This window comes from Alligator mississippiensis, chromosome 14, assembly GCF_030867095.1.
Source record: "Alligator mississippiensis isolate rAllMis1 chromosome 14, rAllMis1, whole genome shotgun sequence".
NCBI lineage: Eukaryota > Metazoa > Chordata > Crocodylia > Alligatoridae > Alligator > Alligator mississippiensis.
In genome coordinates, this window is record NC_081837.1 from 23,052,259 (window position 1) to 23,058,258 (window position 6,000).

Below are 6,000 nucleotides of genomic sequence, written 5' to 3' on the forward strand. Positions count from 1 at the left end.
CACAGAAGGCTACTGCAGAGCAACTCCTCCTGGCTATAGTTGGGGTGTCATATCTCTCATGGAGCCTGAGAACAAATCCAATGGGACTAACCGCCATGCAACGAAAAGAGAGATGGGCTCATCGCCACCTATCAGACCCTGGGGCAATCCCAGCGCCCTTGGAAGCTATAGATGCCTGCGTGGAGGTATATGGAGGAGCAAATACCATTACACTCCGACTCTTCTTGAACCCAATGGCAGGTCAACCGGTGGGAAATCTCTTAGGCCATCTCCCACGTCTACAAGCACTTATGAAGCAAGGTGAAGAAGGTTCTGATGATATAAGGGACCGACCTTCAGCATACCCAGCCGGAACACTGAGACCCAGACGGCAAGAATTTATCCCTCAACGAGAGCAAGGGTGGTCACCTCCAGGAACCCCGAAGGAAAGGATCCTGAAGGAAAGAACCATGTTTGGTTTTCTTCTCTCCCGCACCAGACTTACAAAATCTCAGTTGCGAGTTTTGGAAGAACGAACCCAATATTGTATAGCTGAAGCATTAGGATTTAAATTCGAGGACCCATCAAAAAATGAGTAATGGCCGTCGGCTCCGCCGCCGGCCTTCTCCAGTTCAGACCTGACCCTACTGATTCTCGCCCATACGCCGAACTCACTGTTTGCAACCCTATCGTTCCGGATGACCAACAACAAGCATTCTTCCTTCTCAATACTGGAGCTCAAACCAATGTGATTACCTCGACGATACCTCACCAAAAGACCACCAAAACGATCAAGGTAAAAGGGCTTAACGCTATTGCCGTCACAATGAAGGTCAAATTTTGGGTCCAAGGCCACCGATACCCGCTGGAGGCTGTCCTAGGGGGCATCAACATTTTGGGGATCCCGGGGATAAAAGCGCTTGACCTTAAAGAACACGTGCTACAAGCATTACCCATTATTATCCCAGAACAGGATTGACATCGACCAACGCTTCGTAACAACTCCACCTGGCGATATCAACCAATCCCGACTAAGGGTTCTCTAAAGCAGTCCCTTACTGACCTCCTGCGGTGACTAGAGCAATGAGGCTGCATTAAGACCGTAACGGCCAGCACCTACCTGTCATCAGGATGGGGAGTTGCGAAACATGGAAAACCTGAGGAAGCCCGGCTAGTCGTAGACTATAGAGAGGTTAACAAAAGGTGTCACGTACTTCAACAACCTAATCCTTCTACTCTGCCACAATGTATGTTTGAGATGGCACAGTTCCAACAAAGTGGGTGGGAAACACGTTGGATTTAAAAAATATGTTATTTTCCATCCTGATAACTGACCCAGAAGGAATACTAAACATGTGTATTGATGGCATCGTGTACAGGTGGACGGTTTGTCCACAAGGATATCGTAACGCTCCATCACTAGCCACTGGTGCCATGAATAACACCCTAAAGAACTTTCAAGCTTCATACTCTCTTTCCCCAGAGAAGGAACTAAAGATTTGGAGTTATGTCGATGATATCGCCATCATGGGTCGTGATAATTCCGTAGTTACCAATATAGTTAACCAACTAGTCGCTCACCTCCAGAGTGAAGGATGGACAATTAACAAGGAAAAGTCATGCCTACATCCTGTAGAAGACATTACGTTCCTTGGTACTCGATACATCGGTTCCATCCACCACAGAATTTCGCATGAGGGTCCTATCATCGATCTGTTAAAAACATCCTTCCCTACTACCAAGAGGCACTTTCAACAGCTTTTGGGTCATTTAAATTGGTATCGGCATTATGTTGGACCTAGTGATTTGGCACTCCTCACCAAATTGCAGTGACAGATCAGTAACAAATCCCCAAAGTCCACGCCCTGGACAAAAGGAGATCAGCAGAACCTGCTTCGCCTGCTAGCCATGATTAAAGATACCCAACTCCATGCCATCGATCTGGGTGAGTCACTAACCGTAACCCTCGGGTTCACCACCAACCACGTGTGGGCCGTCGCACATAACCCTCACGATGAGCTAGTATATACAGCCCATAAGACGCTTCAGGCAGCACAATATCGATATGGAGCTGTAGGGAAAATCCTCCTAGCCGAACAATTGGTGGAGCCATTAGCAAGAGGGCATGGGACATTATGCGCTCCCAGTGCCACATTGTTACCCTTGCTGGATGCGGGAAGAGTTGACCCACATTTTCAGGGGGAGTCTAAGACCTGGAATACGCTAGTGCTTACTCACCATTACAACTGGCATTGTTGGAGGTTGGAAGACACGGTACCTGATCCAAGCCCAGAAGATGAGGAGAAGGTCCCTACACTGTATGGAACTTCTGCCCAGGCATGGATGGCCTCAGATGGAACCACCCGACATGGCGGAGGCTATGGGTATTATTGCAAAGCTTGTAACGATAGCGAGATATTTCAAGCCGACCCAGATGATAATTCGGCCCAAAAATGTGAATTATTAGGATTCCTTAAGGTACTAGAACATTGTTTGACACATCATAACGATACACTCCCCGTTCCAATCATCGCAATTGATTCTCAATATATTTATAAAATTCTTACTGGTACAGCTTTTCCCTCTGAAAATTTGAACGATTGGCAAGATATCTGGGAAACGTTAACTAAATTTGTGCACCTCCCGTTGGTTAGGCACACTAAGTCCCATCGTCCAGATACCGATCCAGTACATGAGGTCATTGATAAGCTCTTAGAAGATCCACTCTGGACCAACATAGTCTTGCCTATCACATCTACCTCCGGTCCTGAAGTAAATCTATTCCTCGCGTGGCTTTATGAAAATTGGGGTCACCCGGGACCACGAGCTTGCCATCAACGTTGGTGCCGAACCCTTACGGAGCTGGCTTCATATGGAGCTCGACGCTATTGGGAAAAGGTAGCTCAGGCCTGTGAGATATGTGCTAAATAAAAGTGCCATAGAACCAAGCACCAACTCAGAGCTTTCAATCCTTCACAGTTTCAGGCAGGAAAAGTTTGGCAGGTGGATTTGCTAGGACCCCTCCCAGGGTCTAAGCCACCAAATAAAAGACTAGTTGTTGTCGACTTGGGAACAAGACAGTTACAGGTTATCCCCCTACGGAAAAGTAATGCCACTGCTGTCATTTCAGCCTTGACTGCTGTATTTGCTACCTGGCAACCCCCTCACGAGATTCAGTCTGATGGAGGACCCCCGTTTAACTCTAATGCTCTAGACAAATTTGCTCATCTTCACAACATAGCCTGGCATCTTCATTTGCCGTACCACCCGCAGTCCAACGGTGTTGTGGAAAGACACATAGGCCTGTACAAAGAACAACTTCGCCTCAGGGGAGGAGGGACGTTTAAGAACTGGACTAAATTCTATCATGATGTTCTTATTTCACTAAATACTGTTAAACCATTATGGGATGAAGCTAATGTCCAGAAACCTCCACCTTGGGAGCCCAAGTTCCAACCAGACGAGTTAGTGTGGATTTCAATACCGCACCCCCATCAATCTCATCCACAAGTTCACAAAGGGACCGTTCAGCGGTCGGGACAATATCCCAACACCTATTCTGTCCAATTGGAAGAGAAGCCCAATCATCCTCCTATTATCGTTCATCACAACTGGATGACACGCCGTTCCGACGTTCACCCAGTATCCTTACAGTAAATTTGACTATAAGTCTCTTTTGTTTTGTGTTGTTGTTTTCTTTCTTCACAGGTCTAACCCCAGAAAAGTAATAATCCTCAACCGCCTGATTGTGAGATTCATCAAGCACCAGACTGCAGTTCGTTCGAGTCAATAGAGTGATGGTTGTGAAGGAGACACTGAGACGGCGAACGTCCATTTGCTCAGGACTTGCTATAACACTGTTTTCTTATTCTATTAAGCATTTTATTGACATTGTCTGTTAATAGGAGAGGATGGACTGACTACCAGATGAGGAGAGTCCCAAGCAGACTTTCTCCAATCAGACGATGATCGACAGTTGTTGTTATATGTTCAAAGTTATTGTATTTTGTAACTTGTTGAAAAGACCGGTCTATCAAGTTGTTTGTTTATATATATATATATATATATATTACTGGTTGTTAAAGCTTTGCCAGGTCAGTGAGTCCTGAAACAAAGATGCCGTATGATGTGCTCATGTGTCTAAAATTCCAGTTGTGCTGTTGGCAAGGGGGCATGTCACAACCCAGTGATTTTGGTGCCTCGGCACGGTGGAATTTTCCCGCCACATGAGAGCCTCTTGCAAAGTAAAGGTTTTCTGTTGCAGCAGAAAACCCCCGGTGCAAGAGAGTTCCCGCCATTCAAATGCAAATTTGTGTCTCGCTATTGGCCAGCTCTAAATTATTCCCACGTAGCAGCTAGTAATTGGCTTGCTAGCTGTTTAAAAATTAGCGCTACTTCCGCCCAAGTCGGAGAACTTTGAGCATGCTGCAGAGTGCCTCTGAAGAGATCTGACTCATGGCTGAGCTGATCGATAGACTGATCAAATATCGATTCTTCTCCCCGTCGCTGAGTGCAATACCAGACATATCCTTTTCCCTGCCGGCCTGATTTGTAGACGGACATGCTGGCCTGAGCCCCGCCAGCTGGAACAACTAACCTAGTTGTTCAGACGACCGGACCGTTTTTGTCACAACCGCAAGCGACGTAAGTAAAGTTTTACAACCATAAAGCTTTCTCGGCCTCTCTATTCACCAGGCCGCCCGATGAACGAACAATTATAAAATCACCTCGAGTTGGCTTTGGCCATCCGAGACAAGGAGGATCTATATCAAGTGAAGATTGGCACCGCTCCATTGCAGCTAGTGTAGTTATACAGACGCTTTCATCTGCTGCAAGTGTTACCTGGTGGTTGCTGTAGCGCATTTCTAACATGAGATAATTCACAGATGTGAATTCCTCCAGCCAGTCAAACCACAGACGACAGTGGGACTCGGAGAGCCCCAGTGACTTGCAGAATTGCTTGCATGTGCTGTGAATGCAAAATCCATGTTTTACACAAAACTCACTGTCCATAAGGCCCTCATAAGGGATCCAAAAGGTATTGTGCACACTTTGTGATTCTTAAAATTTATACTGTGATCATGCCTGGAGGCCAATGTAACTGAAACCCCATTCCACTATGTGCATGATATTTATGCATTTCTTTCTCACTCTCTTGTTTTTTTCCCCGTGCTCCCTTTTCTCTCTCCCTCTCACGCAGGTTCTTCACCACATGAAGACTTTGCCCTATTACAACTATGGCCAATGAGTGATCAGATACTGCCAGGCTCATAAGCTGCTCCATGTAAATAGGGAATATGGCACCATCTCCTGGGAGCAGGCTGAGACCAGCAAATTCGAACTCAGTCGTGACCACACTTCATAGCTACAACTGTGAGCTCGGCTGCTCCAGCCATCTACATTAAGAGAAGAACAAACCAATGATGGAGACAGCTTCTTGACTCAGTTTCCCCGCATCTGCCCTGTGCATGTGGTTTGTGGTGGTGGGTGGCAGTAGTTCTCCCTGCAAGCTGTGAGCACGGGAGCTGCTGAATCCTGTTCCTAATTAAGTTATAGCTATTTCCCACCCCATTGGGCTCTGCTGAATGGTGACTCGAGGACAGGACCCCAGAGGCACTGAGGTCCGACTGCGTTACCCCATCCCTGAACCCAATGGCACAGATTAAATACTATGTGGTGTCAGAAGTGACCTGTCTCTCGGTGGAGTCACCAGCAGCCTGATTAAGGGGGTTAAAGTTTTCATTCAAAGAGAAAAAAAAAATGGAGCATTTCCAACCTACACCAGCATTATCCTTTATTGGAAATCTTGGAGTGAACTGGAGGAGATGGGAACAGAAGCTGTGATTATCCCTTGCAGTCACAAAAGCTGAGGAAGAGGCAGAGGATTGTAAAAATGTATTCGTGCTTTACTGCACTGGGGATAAAGCCCTAGAAATCTACACCAACGTGCCAGGGGTGTTTGCAGACCCTACTGATAGCACCCTTGCAGAGGTGCGTGCAGCATTCGAGCACTACTGCAAA

General features: G+C 46.6%; 1 pseudogene; it reads left to right on the forward strand.

Moving 5' to 3' along the window:
• The window catches only part of LOC102567687 (leucine-rich repeat transmembrane neuronal protein 4-like), a 37,077-nt pseudogene extending 31,674 nt beyond the window's left edge, over positions 1-5,403 (forward strand).
• Positions 5,404-6,000: the final 597 nt, after the last annotated feature.